This window comes from Chenopodium album, chromosome 8 (assembly GCF_948465745.1).
Source record: "Chenopodium album chromosome 8, dcCheAlbu1.1, whole genome shotgun sequence".
In the NCBI taxonomy this organism is placed as follows: Eukaryota; Viridiplantae; Streptophyta; class Magnoliopsida; order Caryophyllales; family Amaranthaceae; genus Chenopodium; species Chenopodium album.
Window position 1 is genome coordinate 47,803,777 of NC_137841.1, and position 20,588 is coordinate 47,824,364.

Genomic DNA, 20,588 nt, shown 5'->3' on the forward strand with positions numbered 1-20,588 from the left:
TTGAACTATAATTGTTGTAGTCTTTGGGAGGCTTGTGAGATTTGTTATTTTGGTTTGAATGAGCAAACTATGGATGAAGTTGAAAGCATGCATAATGGTGAATTCAGAGCATTGTCAATAGATGATGCTTGGGATTTCTATGTTTGGTTTTCTAGGGATGTCTATAATAGAGATAATCATGATTCTAATGTTGATGTGAAATGTGTTTAATCTTCTAATATTAGCATGAATTCCATGAATTGTCACATGATCCCATTAGTGAACCTAGAACAAATGATTTAAACTCTATTCCCTCTTTTGCTCATGATGATGAGGTATATTCTCAAGTTGATGCTAATGGTGTGTTTCAATATTCTTCATTATTTACCATGCCTACTTGTGATGTGCTCTGTTCCCTAAATGATGAATCTTATATGTTTGATTGTGCCACCACTCCCCAATGTGATGAATATGATCATGATTTTGAAGTTGATTCTTCCAATCTTGGTTGTACATCATCTTCTTTTGTTGAACCTCAACCTTGTACACCTTTTGAATCTCTTGTTGATATATTTGAGTATCAAATTAGACGCATTGGGCTTGATAATGATTTTGGTCATAGTAAGGAGATGATTCTTACATCTATGAGAGGTCAATTAGAGATAATGATAAAGAATGAGGAGCGTATTGAGCAGGAAAAGAGAAGAGGAGATGAGTTAGAAAGCCAATTGTCATCCTTGATGCTTGTATGTGGAAAAACCCCAATCTAATGTGTGTATTGAGGATGATGATGATAATTTTGAGCAGCCAAGAGAGTGTGAGAATCTCATTGGTGAGCATTTGAGTGATGGTAAAGGAGTTGGCAAAGAAGAGAGTGTTAATTTTGAAAACCCCAACCCTCCTTCCCATCTTAATGAGTCTCTTATGCATGATGGTGATTCTTCTATCCATGAGTATTGTAAGGAGGGTGATCCCATCGTAAGGGGGTCCTTCCTTAGATGCCCATTGGCCCTTTAAAAGCCTAGGACTTTACACTTGTTAAGGTGTAGTAGGATTTGAATTCCTAACTGTTTGTAGGACCTTGAATTAGAATTGATTTTATCATTACGCTTTTTTACAAGAAACAAGTAGGAGTCGCCAATGAGTTTTAGGAAAACTCATAAACCTCGTTCATGTCTTTCTTCCATGTGGGGTTCATGGATTAATTAGCACGAATCGTAAGTTTACCCATGCCCAAATTTGTCTACATAAACCAGAAATGAATTCGGGAGCGAGGGTACTAAAATAACGTTTCCTTTAGGAGGAATCGCTATCCTAGGCCTAGTGCGGCCTCTAATATCTCTTCCCTTTTTACAATTTCATCACCAAACAATTTATACAATGTGATACCTAAAAATAAGTTAGTTGATTTTATTTACACACGTTAATTCACGTAGGAATTACATTGCAACGTCGTTATTCTTTATTTAATCAATTTTGTGAAAAGAACAAGAAAATAAACAATATTTGCCTTGATTTAAGTGATCAAACAACAATTAATTATCCAATTCTAATCTTTATTTAACGCAAGATATTACGTGGAATTAATTAATTAGTCCTTTAAAGATGATCAAACAACACTAATTAATTAATTAAAGTTCTTTTAAACAAGAAAATAAATATGATTTATCTAAGTACTCGGGAATTTACCACTTCTCTTTGCTAGATCTCCGTTTAGAACACTTATGGACACCTTCTTGTTCGGGAACCTCCACCGTAGTAACAAAATATCAAGGGGTGAGTGTTTAGGACAAGAGGGGTTAGGTAGCACAAGTTCACAAGAGAGTTTTAGGTTATTTTTCTTTGTGTTTAAGCCTCGGATTAAGCCTCTATTTATAAGGAATGGGTAGGATTAGGGTTATGAGCATTCTGCCGCAGCAAGTATCACGCGCAACAGGATTAGTTGCGCGCGGCATCCCAGCGCAATTGATTGGGTTGCGCTGCTATGGGCAACGCAACTAGTTATCTTACGCGCGACATTATTGTAAGATTCGATTCTATATTTTCATAAAATTCTGAATGTTTCGCAAGCGCATCTCTAGAGGTTGCGTTCAGTGTCGCGCGCAACTGAATTAGTTACACGCGCTTGCCTAGCGCGACTGATGGAGATGCGCATGGATTTTCCTGCGCCAGCATTAAAATTTAACCTAGACGCTCCTAAATCCGTCATTATTCGATTTTAAGCACGTGCTTAAGCCTAATATTGATCGAATTTAGTTAATTGGACCTCGCTTAGCTTTGTTCTTTAGTTTGGGCTAGTTTTTTTGTGTTTTGTGGCTTAACAAGTTATCCATAAGCATTCTCCACTTCAATCCAACACGAAGATGATTTTATTTATCGTCATTACACTTCCTGTCAAAACAAGAGGCTAAGAGTGGATGTCTATAGTTAGCCCCCACTTTGATCGAGTCTAGAATAGAAGATGATCAAAGTATTCAAGGAAATAAATTTGAGACTCATTCTACAAAGTTCTCAAAAAGTAGAGAATCTTTCAAAATTGTTAAGGATGTGGAAACGATCCTTGGTTCGCTAAGTGTTCGAAACAAGTAGCTATTAAGGCTAGAAAATGTTTTTTCTAGTCTTAACGCGCTAAAGAATTTAGATTGATCCTTTGCAATTGTAAAACGCTTTAACAAGAAAAGGTGTTCTGGGTGATGTCAAGTCATGAGAAGAGATCAGTTTTAAAAAAGAATAAAAGGGGATGATTTCTTCTCAATCGTGTAATCGTTGGTATAAAGTCCCTCTATATGTCATTGAAACTTTATCCTGACTTTAACAAAGTAAAAGGATGAAAAAGGTGTGTTCGGCATTCGAGCCTAAATGGTCCGGTATTTGAGCCGGATGTCCACAAGATAGAAATACATGTCTTAGGACTGGAGGCACATATTTAAATCCAATGAGAGGGAATAAAGTCAACAACTCTCTCGGCAGTTTTGTCCACAAGATAAGTACACGTGTCTCAAGACTGGGGGCACGTGACTACATAGGCGCGACATCGTCTCGTCGCTTCTTTATATAGGGGGTGGGCGGACACCCTAACTGTCTGATAAGCTAGTAAGCTCACTAACTACCGTATTTGCTTCAAATCAAGAAGAGTCTGTTCCTGATGGTTCGGCGCGTCTGTCGACTCGTGAGCTAACGCCTAAAGTAATCCTCTACCTTTTAGTTCCGAGAGGTAGATCTCGCAAATCTTGGGCTGAAATGATACGCCTTTTGCATTTTTACGCTGCATGAAAACGCCTTCCTTTTTGCTTCGGACGTGAAAAAAGAAGAAAATCCGGACACTTATAATGTCATTACAATAAAATGACAAACCTGTCTATGGTTGCTTTTACGTAAAGCACCACCACGGAACCTCTTAAGACACTCTTACAAAAAAATGTTCAAAACATATGCTTAGGGAAGGCACAAAGCACGGTGTGCAAACAAGAATGATGCAAAAAACTAACAAAGAAGAAAACACACTACAAAATGCAAAGAAATTTCAAAGATTTTGATAATTTTCGCGCCATTATGTCTAATAACGAGACAAAATCGTTGGAAAATGATCAAACGGATCAAAATCAGGATACCGGTCATTTAAGTTACCAGTATCCGCGCACAACTTTTTAGGTCGCGCAAGCTAGGCGCGCGCATCATTCTGAGTTGTGCTGGTCTGTCACGCGCAAGTGATTCAATTGCGAGCGACACTTAGTTCAGCAAGAAGAAATCGTAGAGCGCGATTCTTCATTTCGCTCTCTCTCTCCTTCCTTCACGATTTTTGCCTCTTTCTCTTTCTCATCCCTTACTCATATTTGCCATAATCCAATGTAAGTCCTTTTTTGAATATCGTTCGATTTTTGCTAAACTGGGACGATTTTCGAACCGTTAAACCCCAAAATTTGAATTTAGGGGTTTTGGATTTGGCCCATGATTCTTGAAATTTTTTGTTCTATGTAGTTATGCTATGTTTTAGGAGTGTTTTGCAACAAATTTCATGAAAAATGGTTGAGTATTGAACCTTATATGAGCATTTCTTTGTTTAAGTTTGTTCTTGCTCTTTTTCTTCGAATTTTTCTCGAATCTATTGCTTTTTCTTGCTTATTTTAGTTACATTTGCTGATTATGAAGTAGATTATAGTAATGGAACTAGTATTACTTTCATAATTCACATTTTGCGAATTTTGAATTTTTGAAAAATGGCGCGAAGCATACCCTTAGCTCGTTTTTTGCCATGTTTAAACCTCAAAATTGTTTGGTAGACGATAATCATGTTTGTATTACTGTTATTAGTCTAGGAGTAATTGATTATTTGAGATTTTAAAATACAATCCCTTAAATTCTTAGTTGAAACCGGTATAGGATGGCTTTTGTGGGTGTTAGAAGCCCCCATTTACTGAGTTTAACTACAGGCATCGTAGCCCCCAAGTATGGGTGGCATTCCATTTTCGTGTTTTTCCCTATCGGTGGATGTTATGCTGCCAAAATGGGTCTAGAATACGTATATTATCTTAGTTTAGGAAGGAAAATAAACTAATAAAGAAACTTTATCCATCATAGCATGGACTCGCCTCTATTCGTCGATGCTGAGGAGATTCTAGAGGGTCCTGACGAGGCGGTACGCCCTCGAAAGAGGGTGACCCGTCCTCGAGAGGAGGTTAGGAAGCGACGCGTCGCAGCCGATCGACGTCGCCAGGAGGATGTGGTTTGGGAGGCTCCTCCCAACTGGGACCCTAGGGTCCTTAAGTAGGACCCCGATCTAGATCAGAGGGTGGCGAAGCATCGTGAGTTCTTTGCGCCTTCGTTTTTCTCTTTTTTTCTCCTTTTCAAACCATAACCGTTTTTTTTATTTTCACTTTTTTATTTTTCCCTTAGAGTGAGCCTAGCATGCGTCTATACGGCTCTAGTGACCTGCGAGCTCCTTTTGGGAGTTTGCCCGAGGTGGCAAAGGAGATTGTGGAGCTTTCGGGGATCAGCCCCCAGCTACCGGCCCTTCGGGACTTATTGAGTCAGGCTGCGTTGTCAGCTTTCCTCCGTGCATTGTTGGAGTTTTGGTGAGATTCCACTAACACTTTCCACTTTCCATGGGGAGAGTTGACGGTTACCCCTTTCGATTTCTCTATGATTATGGGTTTTCCTATTGGAGGCGAGCCCGTAGCCATAGATATCGTTAAGGGGTCAGACGAGAGACTGCGTGATCTTGTGGGGGACCGTCTTGCGGCGGCCCTTCATGTGTACGCCCAGTCTTGTCCGTACTCGGTTCTTGCCGACGAGTTGTCGGCTAACGAGCTTGATCGGCAGTGTACACCTGAGCAGCTGGCTCGGATATATATTGCTCATGTTCTTTCTGTCACTTCTTAAGTGATCGAGGGGAACGTTTCACTATTGGGTTACTTATTCGCCTCAGTGATTTAGAGCAAGTAGGTAACCTGAGTTGGGCAAAGGTGTCGTATGCCCGTATGCTTACAGTTATGGGCAAGGCGACCCAGGTGATGGATTCTGCGGCAGCTACTTAGGTGCCTCGGATCTCCCTTACATGGCATGGTCGTATCCTTGAGGTACATACTTTAAGCTTCTATCAATTATTATTTTTGCTTTTCCCCTTTAAGCTTATCATACTTCGATTTTTTCTTAGGCTTGGGGATACTCGTACCTGCCTTTCTTAGCCCCCAGGATGCTTGGGGCTGCTCATTTTCCTATCGGCCATCGATTGGTCACGATTAAGAAGAGACGAGCCACCTCAGCCAGCGACTTTTGCCAAAAGATCCTTTCGGCAACTCATGCGTCAGTGAGTATTTCAACTACATGTGCATATTTTCATTTTTTTTATTTACTTTCTGATGATTTTTTCATGTGGCTTCGTTTATAGATCGATCTCCGTCCTTGGAGTTTGATCGTCGGAGTCCCTGAGGCTTTCCGGTCTGGCATGATTTGTTGCCGTTTTCGGGCCCTTTATCAGGGACTTCCAGTCTGCCAGAGGACCGACGCTTGGTTTTTAGGCGAGCGTGTTCTCTTGCATTCTGCATTTGAGGAGCCAAGGTTCCTGTGGATCCTTTGATCCGGATGTTATGTTCGGATTTGCTGTCTACCGAGGATCGAGCTCAGGCGATCCTAGGTTATTCAGCAGAGCAGCTGGTGTTGCCGGATGCATCGTATCCGAATTTCATTGCATCCAGGCTGACTCCTTTCCCCGCTTTTGTTCCGGTAAGTACTTTAACTCTCTTTTGTTATTTATATTTATTTTTCAGAACCTTGACCCATTTATTGCTTTTTAGCGGGTTGAGACAGGTGGTTGGGTGCCTCATACAGCGAAGATCATGTACATTGATGCTGTTGGATCTGTAATTCATGAGATCCTTCCAGCAGCGAAGGATGGTGAGGGGATACCGTTTGTTCCTGAGACGGTTGAGTCGGTATGTTCCTTATGCATATGTATTTATATATATTTTTTTCATATACATTTTTTGCTAACTGTCCTTGTATTTTGGAATAGGTTCCGCGAGAGATCGTGAATGGCATGGTGAGGATTTGTGCGCTTATCGAGTTGCTTATCGGAGAGCTCTCATCACTTTGTCGTGCCGTGATCATCGGATGGTCGCGGTAAGTTTATTATATATTTAATTTTCTTTTAACAAAGTCATCACACGTTTTATGTATTAATCTTTGTTCGAATTTTGCAGGATGTGCAGCAGCCGTCTGGGAGTCGCCGAGCATCCTGACCTCCTTTGTACACACATTTTTTTTATTAGGAAACAGATGTATATATTATTTTTTTGTTGTACATATGACACGTTTATTGTATATATATGTTATTTTCTTTTGTTTCCATGTGTACATTTTTTTATATTATATATATTTTTTTTTACTATTTTTTTTATATATAAAAATTTTAAAAAAATTTCCCAAGGGAGGGAAGGGTTCCTTACCCCCTTCGAAAAAAAATAACAAAAATGAGTTTGTAGAAACGCCAGTTTCAAAAACGATAGTCAAAGTAGTCGATAGGGACGGAGAATTATTTAAGACGTTCTACGATCCTAGATCACTCTTTTCATACTGATACCTGCAGAAAAATGTTAGTTCCACAAATAAAAGAGTAAAGGGATAGAATACGTATCTGACACCAGTGTATCGGTGACAAATGAATTTGGTAGCTTCTTATGCTTGAAGGAATCCACCGGATGACATTTCGTTGAGATACTTTCCATGCCTGAGGAAAGTCGACTGATGAGTTTGGTAGCTTTCTGTGTTTGAAGAAATCTACCAGATGGTACTTTCCATGCTTGAGGAAAGTCGACATATGAATTTGGCGGTTTTCCATGCTTGAAGAAATCCAAAGGATGACACTTTCCATGCTTGAGGAAAGACTTGTCTGATGATGAGATTGCAAGTCCTTGTGTATTGAGAACCTTGCATCGTGAAATGATTGTATGTATGATTGTGGTTCGATTGTCCCCGAACGTGGGTTGTAGTTGGTTCGCTTGTCCCCGAACGTGGGCTGTAAATGGTTCGCTTGTCCCCAAACATGGGCTGTAAATGGTTCGTTTGTCCCCAAACGTGGGATGTAGATGGTCCGCTTATCTCCCGGACATGGGCTGCAGATGGTTCGCTTGTCCCCGAACGTAGGCTATAGATGGTCCACCTGTCCCCGGACGTGGGCTATAGATGGTCGGCTTGTCCCCGGACGTGGGCTGTAATTGAGACCTGCAAAATAAAATTTGCCAAGGGACTTGTATATACTATGATTGACTTGACCATTTGACTTGACCAAGCTTGACTTGACACGACACAACATGACATATGTATGACTTGTGGTGTGTGTGTATATGGTGTGTGTGTGCAAACACAAGCAACAGAAAAATGCAAAAGCAAAAATTTTCCTTTATTTTTGTTATGAGGCGAGTGGAGGGTATCGACTTTCTCCCGAAAAAAAAAGACGTCAAAACTGAACTTTTATTTTCGAACTTCCCTCGATGAGAAAATTTTGAAAAAGTTTTTGAACTTGCCCAAAAGAAAAGATGAAAAAGGGAAGAAGTTTTTAACTTCCTCCTTGAGCAAAACGAAATGAATCGTATGGATTGAATTGCTTTTCTTGAAAATAATGTATGTATGATGCATGTTCTTAGGCAAGGAGGCTAAGGACAATTACATCATGTGACACGATAGATGAATGAACTTAGGTCATGGAGCTAAGCATCATATATGGTGTAAAGAAACGATCTTGAACGTCACTTAGGTGTGAAAGCTAAGCACATATATAGATTAAGTGATCATTGCATAATGAATGTTGCTCAGGCCAAGGAGTTAAGCACGATATGCTTTGTATGATTAAAAATCATTGATATATAAATGTTGCTCAGCACATTATGCGATGCATGAAATAATGAATATTGCTCAGGTCAGGAAGCTAAGCAAGTATACAAACAATGAATATTTCTTCTAATGAATGTTATCATGAAAGATGATGAAGCATGCGCGGTAGGGAAACAAAATTTCATGATAAAGGGTTCCTAAGGGAAAGATGATATGGCTATGTATGTGTGCAAGAAGTGTGTGAAAATGATACTAAGGTGAGGCTGCAAAGGCTATGGTGAGGGAAATAGATGTGAGAAGAGTCGAGATGGTGACCCTTTAGGCTAGGTAGGCTAAATTATGTAGGTTCAAGCCCCCAAGTCTACCTTTAGATGGATAGAGTCATAAGGATAAGCATTGGATATTCCTTAAAAACTTGTTGGCGGCTCCCTACTTTATTTGTCCCTAATCTTAATGTCAATTCCAACTTCCTATGAGTGCCAACCATATTCACCACATGCTTTTAACGTAGGCGCAGTTCGAGCGACGCCTACAATTTGGCAACTCCACTGGGGAGGATTCTTAATTATTTATCGATTTGAGTGATCGATATTTAATTAAGATGAGTAGATGAGACTTGAAAGATTCTTGAAAAAATATTCCTGTGATTAATTTGGCATTTTTGCATCTGCATAGACGTTTTAACGTCGCATTCAGGTCTGTCCCGTAGGAAAAATTGGATAACTTGGTTACGTGCGAAGGAAAACAGGGCACCAGTCAGATCTTCTGACTACCGTGCCACGGCAGAATCTGCCGTGTCACGGTACAGTGCACCGTCTGACGGTGCACAGTACCGTGACACGAGAATTGTTGCCGTGTCACGGCAGTCCTAAAATCAGTCCGGTGGCTTATTTTCTTTCCTCACAGTCGACTTCCTTCGATTTTTCTGAAAAAAACGTATGTGTTCTACATGCGTCTTAGCCCCGGGGGATTTAAGCTCTATAGACCCAAAAACGCTCATTGCAATAAGGGTTCATCCGAGTTATTAAATCCACCCAAACCACGGAGTCGAGTTCGATTTCATCACGAACTCGCGGAGCCGCCCGTTGGCATACACCCTCAAGGGAGGCTGCCTTGCTAACGCGTCCAAACTCTTAACCATGGTACCCTATTGACACCAAATAAACTTGACCATAGTCAAACATAGAACTTAACCTTAGGTTGCGAACTATTCTTTGCATCATTGTGCCTACATGTTTTATGTTTGGTCGTTTTGATCCTAACCTTAACGATCTTTCTTTCTCTATGGTGGATTATTTTATGACTAACAATTGCCAATGGACCGTACTCACTTAGTAATTAGCAAAAAAAAAAAAAAAAAAAAAAATTGTCGTGTCACGGTACAGTGCACTGTCTGACGGTGTGCCGTACCGTGGCACGGGAATGTTTACCGTGGCACGAGAAAGTTCACCGTGTCACGGAAATTTCCACCGTGTCACGGCAAATTTCCACCGTGACACGGTGGATTTTCCAAAAAAAAAAAAAAAAAAAAAAGTTTGCCGCGCCACGGGAAACTCTACCGTGTCACGGCAAATTTCCACCGTGACACGGTGGATTTTCAAAAAAAAAAAAAAAAAAAAAAAGAAAGCGTCAGTCAAGTCTTCCGTGTTAATTTGGTCCTCGCGTCAGTCATTTTTGTTATTGTTCACATGTCTAGCCATACGATCATACCACGAGTCTTATAACATCACTTAGTCACTCACGAGTCAAGTATAGTCCACACACTTTCTTTATGTTCCGACTCGAGTCGTGCACCAAGTCGTTTATGATCGTATATTAGGTTCATGCACCCTTTTTTCGTCATAATAAAAAATGAGTGGAGTTTTCTCACTTGTTTTCAAATGTCTATTTTTTTCCTTCCTTTCCTATCTTGAGCAATGAGTCAAACAATTAAGTGAATTATTTTATTTCACAGTACTTGGTCAAGGAACAGGGATAGATCAATACGGTTCGAGCCATTACCGCAACAATCTCTCAGATCTAATAGGCGTTCAAAGAGAACTTTGTTACTCATCACCTTTCAATGGCCACTAAAGAAGACATTGAGAACATCAACAAATCCATTGAGGCACTGTCTTCCATGATGTAAACCCTTACCACTAGGGTCACTACCATGGAACAAAACAAGGTCACTGTTTCCACCCTTGACAAACTGAAGGAACAAATGAGTAAGATCTCTGAGGATTTCACTTATGTGGAACGACCTCCCATTCCTTTGGATGTGAAGGATAGACTCCCTGAAAAGTTCTCCACTGCTAATATTCCAAAGTTCAAGCCTACTGACAATCCAATATTCCATTTGAAGGCGTTCACTGCAACCATGGCTCTTAAGGGATTGGACGTAACACTCTTCCCTACGGTGTTCCCTCTCTCCTTAGAACATGCTTGCCAACAATGGTTTTATTCCTTAGATGCCAAGCGTACTGCGACTTGGCAAGATGTCACCGAAAGTTTCATGAATCGTTACAAGTGTAACATTCAAACTAAAACTTCCGAACGTGAACTCTCCATTCTCAAACAAAAAGAGAATGAAGGCTTCACCGCTTATCTGAACAGGTGGAGGGAAACGGCTTCACTCTTGGTAGATCCTCCCAAAGAAAGAGAGATGGTTCGCCTCTTTATTCAAATCTGACTCACAAGTATAGGGAACATCTCAAATTCCTTCCACTGAACACTTTCGAAGCTGTATACGACATCGGCATCAATATCGAGGATGAGCTAATAAAGACTGCTGGTAGTAACAATAATAACACTTGGAAAAACAAGAAGAACGACCATCCTTCTTCTTCGTCTTCTAAGCACGAAAATACTACCAACAATATAAGCCAAGTTGATCTCAATGAAGTGTTAGCTCTTGATACTCCATTGCCTAAGAAGAAAAGAACTTACACTCCTTTAGGAATGACTTATGATGCGGCCTTTGATCGCCTTCACAGTTAAGGCTTGATCACACCTATTGGGCCATTTCCAGAGCCAAAACCTGAAGAAAGGAGCGCCAAATGCAATCCCAATGCCCATTGCAAGTACCATCAAGGAAGGGGCCACACTACGGAGCAATGTTGGAATTTGAAGGACGTCATTCAAGACTTGATGGATGCAAATAAACTTCCTGTCCCTCCAGGCGGCAAGAAGTAATGAATACAAGGCACACAGATCCTTCGTGCAAGATTTCATGCTTTTTTTTATTCTTTTGTTTCAACCCTCTCCCCCAATAAGTCTAGCATAGGTTCCCGTTATCCATGTGTACTGTCTATGTGTCATATTTCTTACCTTTTCCATCAATGACCATTCCTTTCCTTTGCAATCGATCATCGAATTCATTTGCAAAATATAAAAAAAATAAATAAATAAATAAATAAAATAAAATCAATTACCGAACTAAACCCAAGGTACACCAATGACTTGAGGCACCTTTGCAACCATGTCATTCCCTGTTAACCGTTCAATCACATTCCATTTCTTCATCAACCATTTTGAGCCTCGTCTAGCGTTTGGCCTTCATTTCTTCAACCCACATTCACTTAACCCTGGGATTGGAAGATGTGTAATTGTATAACATTCAAAAAGCAAGTAAAAAAAAAAAGAAAGCAGCAAAGCAACAATAAAACAATGTCTAAAGGCAAGTGTTCTAATGTCTTTGATATGAACACGTCTCAAATTGCGTCTCTCATCGAGTGCTCGGTACCGTGCCTGAGAAACATGAATGCTAAGTGAGTGATGGACCGCATGATCTGAGATTGCCTACATTGATTCAAAAGAATGAAAAAAAAAAAAGTTCAAAGCAAAAAAAAAAAAAATTGTGTTGAAAATAAACTCGCAAAATTCAAAATTTTCAAATTCAAAATTACACATCTTGGGGATTCTCTCGGGTCTTGAGCCTTTTACCCCTTTATTCCTTAAACTATCAACTTAACCACATTACAACCCTTGAAAGACCTCTTTGAGGTGTACATACACTTGTGCAAAGTTCGGTTAGAGCTACGTTGGCCTGATTCCTAATGGATACGTAGGCAACCTCATATCGAGGTGCGGCCACATTCACATTCATATTCACATTTATATTCATATCTATGCATGATCGAGTCAAAGAATATCCAATGCTTATCCCTACCCATTTAGAGCTAGACTTGGGGGCTTGAACCCAAATCACATTAGCTTACCCAGCCTGAAGAGTCATCATCTTTAACTCTTCTCACATCTCTTTCCATCGCTATAACCCTTGCAGCCAGCCTTAGTATCACATTCACACACTTCACTCACACATCCATATCCATATCAATCATCCTTCCCTTTAAGAGCCCTTTATCATGAAATCTTGTTTCAACACTGTGCATGCTTCATCATATTTAAAGACAACATTCAGTAGAAGAAACATTGCATACTTGCTTAGCTTCCTAACCTGAGCAATGTTCATTGTTTCGCATAATGTGCTAAGAAACATTTAAATATCAATGATTTTTAATCATACAAAGCATATCGTGCTTAGCTCCTTGACCTAAGCAACGTTCATTATGCAATAATCACTATACGTGCTTAGCTTCCAGACCTAAGTGACGTTCAAAATCGCTTCTTTACACCATATATGATGCTTAGCTCCATGACTTAAGTTCATTCATCTATTGTGTCACATGATGTAATTGTCCTTAGCCTCCTGGCCTAAGAACATGCATCATGCATGTTTAGGGTAATCTCACCCTGCCACGTGGCCCAATCACAGGGTGACACGTGTCAGCCCCAAATTGATCCAAAATAGACCAATCCCTGCTCAACACGTGTCATTCCAGAAATCAAGGGAAAAGGCGGCCTTCAGGCCCAAATCCCGAGAATGCCGCAAAACGGCGCAACCCACCAATGATTAGGGTTCAGTGACCTAATCAGGGGCACAATTCCCAATTACCCTATAAATAAGGGAGATGTCCCTCATTTTGAGGGCACGTTTTTACCATTTATTACATCTGCATTCTCTTACATCAGAGAAACACCTGAGCTTGGAATCCAAGCAGATCCCCACCTAAATTTCCGTACTCTTTATTCCGTTTCAAGTTACTAACTTGACCGTCGGAGGCGGAGCTCCAACCACCCGGAGTCTCCGTTATTTTGTAGGTACAGACCGGCCAGACCAGACTTTGTGCCGTAACTCTCCCGAGGGACTAAAACACCCAAAACATTTGGCGCCGTCTGTGGGGAGAGTACCTCGAAGGTGGTTCAAGAGTCTGTACCACCCCCAGAAGTCTTTACAGACCATGAGGAGGATGAGGATCCTCAGGTCGAAACCTCCACAGCCGAAGACGGCTCTCTCAGAGTCAAGCACATCCGGTCCAGGGAAACTTTGGAGCGGGATGCCTCCCAGGCGGATCCGAGCAGGCCCACTGGGCAGCCGTATGGGGAAACCCAAACGGCAGCAGGATCAGCCCCTGTCACCCGAGACGAACTCATGAGGTTCATGACGAGTTTCAAGGGTGAAATCACAGAGCTGATCACCAAGAGCCGGGCTGGTCCAAGTAAAGGCCGGTCGGCGAAGAAGACTCCTCTAGGGAAGGGGAAGTCAGTCAGAAACAGGCAGCCCACTCCCCATCCAAAGGAGAAGGCAGCCGGGACCATTGATTGGTCAAAGATTCTCCTTCCTGGGAACAATACCAACACTCGCCGGCCTTAGCAGCCGGTGAGAAGTAAAAAATCAACTATTGATGCCCGGGAGATCATCAACCGGAAGAGGAATCAATCGCTGTCTGAGTCGGCTTCAACGTCGAACTTTCCAGACAGCTTCAACAACATTTTTGCAGGGAGTGCACCCTCCTTGCATGAGAGTCAGACAGGTGGTAATACCGTCCATTCTGGCCCTCATATGATTGGAGCTGTCCCGTATGTGCCTACTCCGGCTTACGGGCAGTATCCTCCTCACTTCATGCAGCCGACCTTCTTTGGGGGTCAGGCGGCATATCCAAATGTCCAGCCATTGGACTGGCAGCTTCGTCTGCTTCGCCTGGGTGAACAACCTTCTGCGTTCACTCGGGAGATAACCGAGGCGGCACAGCCGTCCAAGGTTAAGAATGTGTTGGTTGGTACCTATGATGGCACCACCAATCCGGAAGACCACCTCATGGCTTACATCAACCTCATGTATCTGCAGGGGTTGGACGATGTCGCCTGGTATCGATGCTTCCCGGCTACATTGAAGGGCATTGCCCAACAATGGTTTGGCAATCTGCCAGCCGGATCCATCGATAGCTTTAGGAAGCTTTCCTTCCTGTTTGCTTCCAACTTCTCAATGAACATCCCTACTAAGAAAACAAGCCTTGATTTGAGCATTGTTAAGCAGGGAGAGAGAGAAGGGCTGCGCTCATATGTCAGGAGGTTCAATCTGATAAGAATTCAGATTCAAGGGCTGTCTGACGAGGTAGCTTTTACAGACTTTTTCAAAGGTCTGAGAGACGGGTCGACTTTTAAGTTCGACCTCGTCAGAAAAGGGGCTTTCACCCTACAGGCGGCCCTGAGGGAGGCGGAAAGCTACATTCAAGCTACCGACCTCTGCTCGCCTGGTAGCCAGTCGGACTCTAAGAAGTCCGACAAGCAGAAAGACAGCCGGTTAGCTCAGCCGGCCAAAAACAAAGAAGAGAGCAAGAAAAGAAAAGAAGTCTGGGCGGTTACTGATTCTGACCAGCCGTCCCAGAAGAAAAAGAAAGAGTTTAAACCGTACGTCCCCAAGTACGAGTTTAACAAAGATTGCAATTCCATCCTCATGGAGGTAAAGGACCGGCTGTCCATTGAGAAGCCGAATCCTATGAAGAGTTATGTCCAGTCACGGAACAAAAATAAATTTTGTCAGTTCCATGAGGAGGTCGGCCATGACACCAACGACTGCTTCAGTCTTCAGCGTGCGTTGGACCGTCTGGCTGACAAAGGGCTGCTGAAGTCCTACATTTCTAAGTCCCCAGCTGGGGCAAAAAAGAAAAACAAGGGTCAGTCCTCCAAGACTACCTCCCAGCCTGCTAGTAGCTCGGATACCGACAAGGAGACGGTCTACACTATAGCAGACGGGTTCTCATGTGGTGGCCCTACCATCCGGGGCACCAAGAGCCATCTTCAAAAGATGGAAAAAGAGGATGATGAGCAGGCGGAAGCCAGCTCCTCCTTCCCAAACGTCCTGATCACTGAGAAGGACATGGGCAGCGTCCGCCGCCCGCATGATGACCCGGTGGTCATTGAATGTAAGGTTGCCAACCAGATGGTTGGACGGATCCTTATAGACACCGGCAGCTCATCAGACATCATCAGCCTCCGGTGCCTGCAAAAGCTGAAATACAATGTCAGCAGCATGCATCCGGTCACCCACCCCTTGGTTGGTTTTGGGGGTGGGATGGTCTACCCAGCCGGGAGAATTGACTTACCCATCCGGCTGGGGGAGAAAGGCCAGGGATGACACATTGTCGTCAGATTCTTGGTCGTTGAGGAGTTGACCGCCTACAACATCATCCTTGGCAGGCCAACCCTTAACGTAGCCAATGCAATAATCATCCCGTATCTCATGCTCATCAAGTATGAGAGAGATGACGGCTCTGCCGGTTCCTTAAATGGGGATCAGAAGACGGCCGGGGAGTGCTATCTCTCAACCGTCCGAGATACTGTGGCCCCAGGCGGTCAGGAACCAATAGACCTTGACAATGTCAAGGATGCCGACCCAGCTCCTGCCCCACCAGCAGCCGGAAAGAAAAGAAAGGCTCCTCTGCTGGTGGAGGTGAAAAAAGAGAAAAAATAGCAATCACTGACCGGTGAACGGTCAGATGAGCTCCGTCCCCAACCGGCTGGCGAAAGCATTGATCTCGTTCTGGACGACAGCCGTCCAGAACGTACTGTTAAGGTTGGGACGGTTGCTCATGCTACCTTGGGGGCAAGCTTACATCTTCTGTTGAAGGAATTCAAAGACATTTTTGCCTTTGAAGTGGAAGAGATGCCAGGCGTCAGCCCGGATCTTGCTATCCACAAACTCGCCGTGGACCCCAAAAAGAAGCCCATCCGGCAAAAGAAAAGAAACCACGGCGAGGAAAGAAGTTAGGCGGCAGCTGCCGAAGTCAAAAAGCTGCTAGACGCCAGGTTCATTCGGCCTTATAATTTCCCCGACTGGGTGGCCAACGTGGTCCTTGTGAAGAAATCGAATGGGACCTGGCGCATGTGTGTTGATTACACAGACCTCAACAAGGCGTGTCCAAAGGACAGTTATCCGCTTCCAAAGATCGACAATCTGGTCGATTCTACAGCCGGTCACGCCTTGATGAGCTTTATGGATGCCTACTCCGGCTTCCATCAGATACCCCTGTGGAAGAAAGATCAAGAGAAGACGGCCTTCGTCACTGATCAGGGGCTATTCTGTTATACTGTGATGCCGTTTGGCTTGAAAAATGCGCCTGCCACTTATCAACGGGTGATTAATACGGTCTTCATTAATCAGATTAGGAGGAATGTGGAGGCGTACATTGATGACATGATAGTCAAATCCAAGCTTCAGACGGATCACTTTGCTGATCTCCGAGAAACATTCACCACCCTCAGGCGGCATAAGGTTATGTTAAATCCTAAGAAATGCGTCTTTGGTGTTGAGTCTGGGAAGTTTCTCGGATTCCTGATTGATCAAAGGGGGATAGAGGCTAACCCCGAAAAGATACAGGCGGTGATTGACATGAAGTCACCCCGCTCTGTTAAGGAAGTTCAGAGACTCACCGGTTGTCTGGCCGCCCTGAGGAGGTTCCTCAGCCGGTCAGGTGACAAATGCCTCTACTTCTTCCAAGCAATCAGGAAGAAGACTAGATTTGAATGGGGGGATGATGCTGAGGCGGCGTTCCAGAGGTTGAAAGAGCATTTACATTCTCTGCCTAGGTTGGTCAGTCCTTTGCCTAGGGAGACGTTGTACATGTATTTAGCCGTCTCACACCATGCCCTCATTGCCGTTCTCCTTGCTGAGCGAGACGGCGTGCAGCTCCCGGTTTACTTCATTAGCCATGTTCTTAAAAATGCTGAACTCCGGTACCCCATGGTTGAAAATTTTGGCCTTGCTTTGTATATGGCATTTAAAAAATTGAAGCCTTACTTTTTGGCACATCCGGTGGTGATTTACACGGACCAGCCACTCAAGCGGCCAATGTCTACCTTGGACTCATCCGGGAGAATGTTGAAATGGGCTATTGAAATGCAGAGCCTTGAAATCACTTACGAACCAAGAAAGGCAGTGAAAGGTCAGGCGTTTGCCGACTTCATTGTGGAAATGACTCGTCCGGTGGCTCCGGATAATCTTGATCAGGTTTGGAAAGTGTACGTAGACGGGAGCTCTACAAAGAACGGCTGTGGTGCAGGCGTAATTTATGAGTCTCCTGAAGGAAATAGATTTGAATATGCACTACGCTTCAAGTTTCAGGCCTCTAACAATGAGGCGGAATATGAAGCCCTGCTAGCCGGCATACGCATGTGTAAGGCGGCAGGGGCCATGAAAATTGACGCCTACTCTGATTCTCAATTGGTTGTTAGCCAGTATGAGGGAAGTTATGAGGCTACCCATCCGGCTATGATTAAATATCTTCAAGCAGTCAAAGAAGAGACCAAGGCACTTGAGGAATTCCGGTTGAATCAGGTGCCTAGGTCGGAAAACAACCAGGCGGATGCATTGTCAAAGCTGGCATCTTCCGCCTGCCATGATACGCCTCGGTCAGTCTTCTGGGAAGTTCTTGAAAAGAGAAGCATCTATGAGTATCCCGTTGGAATTCTGGACCGAAGCTCTACCTGGATGGATGGCATCCGGGCCTATCTCTCAAACGGCACACTTCTTGATTCGCCACAGGAAGCAGCCGTCCTGAAAAAGCGAGCCGCAAGATTCGAGTTGAAAAATGGAGAACTCTTCAAGGCGGGGTTTCTGAAGCCTTTGTTGAAGTGTGTCACCCCAAAAAAGGGGAAAGAAGTTCTCGAAGACTTGCACTCGGGATTTTGCGCCTCTCACATAGGCGGCAGGTCCCTAGCCGTCAGAGCCAGACGACATTACTTTTGGCCCACTCTTGAGGCAGACGCCAAGGAGTTGGTGAAGAAATGTGACAAGTGCCAAAAATTTGGCAAACTCATTCACCGTCCGGCTACTGATCTGACGGCCATCCACAGCCCAATCCCGTTTGCAAAATGGGGCATGGACATTCTAGGTCCTTACACGCCTGCTCCAGGCGAAAAGCGCTACATCTTGGTGGCTGTGGATTACTTCACCAAGTGGGTGGAGGCTGAGGCGGTTAAAAACATCAAGACCTCAGACGTAATTTCCTTCATCTAGAAGAATGTTATCACCCGGTACGGGGTACCCATGTCTATGGTGTTTGATAAGGGTCCTCAGTTTGAGACGCCTCAGCTAAAAACTTGGTTGGGAGATCAGGGTATCTCAAGTTATTTTGCATCTGTTGGCCGGCCCCAAGAAAACGGCCAAGTTGAAGCTTTCAACAAAATCATCTCAGACGGCATTAAAAAGAAAATAGAAAGAGTCGGTGGCTTATGGGCAGAAGAATTAATCCATGTCCTATGGGCCATCCGGACAACAGAGAAAGGGGCAACCGGTGAAACCCCATTTCTCATGGTTTACGGTGCTGAAGCCGTCTTGCCCATCGAGCACTACGAGCCGACTCTCAGAGTCATGCTGTATGATGAAGAGGCAAATTGGGAAGCAATGCGCCTGGCATTGGATTCACTCCCAGAACGCCGGGGCAATGCCGCCTTGCGTCATGAGATTTACCGTCTGAGAATGACTAGAGCCTACAACAAACAAGTACACAAGCGTCCTTTGAAAGTTGACGACTTAGTGTTACGAAAAATGGAGGCAACCGGTAGGTCCAATGAGTTGGGAAAGCTAACACCAAATTGGGAAGGTCCCTACCGGATCTATGAAGAAGTAAGGGACGGCACCTACCGCCTGGAAACCCCAGACGGCAGGCGCCTGCCTAGAACTTGGAATGTAGACAATCTAAAAAAGTACTACTTCTGAGAATGTAACTTTTTGTAAACAATGAGTCAATTATTGAAGATTCAGTCTTTGTTTGCAAAATTGAGTTATTGTTTGATTATCCATCCGGGTAATATCCAGGCGGATTCCCCATCTATCTAACTAAGTTTGAGACTTAGTGAAGGTTACATTTGTATATTCGCCTGGGTAATGCTCGGATCCCTTGTTTATTTAAGTTGGATACTTGTTTATTCAACTGCTTGACTATCCGCCTGGGTAATACTCAGACGGATTCTCCAATTTAAGTTGGATACTTGGTTTATTCAACTGCTTGACTATCCGCCTGGGTAATACTTAGACGGATTCTCCATTTATCTAACTAAGTTTGATACTTAGCATGATCAAGTATTTGCCCGTCCGTCTGGGTAATACCCAGACAGACTCGTTTGCTTAAAAAACCAAGTTCGATACTTAGTGTAAATTCAACACTGATTAAGAAACTAAGCATAAAAACGTTTAGTGGCTACACAACCGGTCTCAAACAAGACCAGAGGCTAAAATGGCCGGATGGTTGCTCTTTTTATAAAATCGCCTGTCCCAACATGGACAAAGGCGTCCGGCGACACCCCTCCGGGTGCAATCGTCGCAGAGAACAGATTATCTGTCGGTTCTACGTATCCATGCAGACGGCAAAAATTGAACGACCAAATTGGTCAACTCATAGCCGTCTGACCGAAATAACCTACGAAGAACGAATAAGTTCCTAAATACCGGATGCCCATAGGCATCAGTCGGTCACCGACTGAAGTTCTCACTTAGGTTATTTATTCCAAAAATTGCACCTCACCCCAATTGGGGCAAGAGTTCAATGGCTATGAAATCTCTACCAAGACGGGCATAAGTCGTATGGGTAGTGACCGAAACGCCTGTTGGTGTACGGCTGTGCACTTGGTTTGGGGAAATCACTACTATGATTGATTGACTTACAAACATATCATGCTCTTTGCAGCATCAGATGTTTTCAAGTCAATCAACCAGCTCCAATTGAAACCAATCACACAGCCGTCCAGGGGCAAGGACAGCCAGACTATTGACTAGTTAGGCAAGAAATCGCCGCATGCTTTTCATAAGTTAGGCAAAAATTAAAAATTCAAATGCAAAATGATCAAAACCGACTTATTCGGTGCATTTCATAAAAGTTCATTCAACCAAACGGTTGCAATGGATCAAATGTTAACCGGACCCCGTCCGGGAGAAAGTAATTGTTAATTAACCCGGCTCC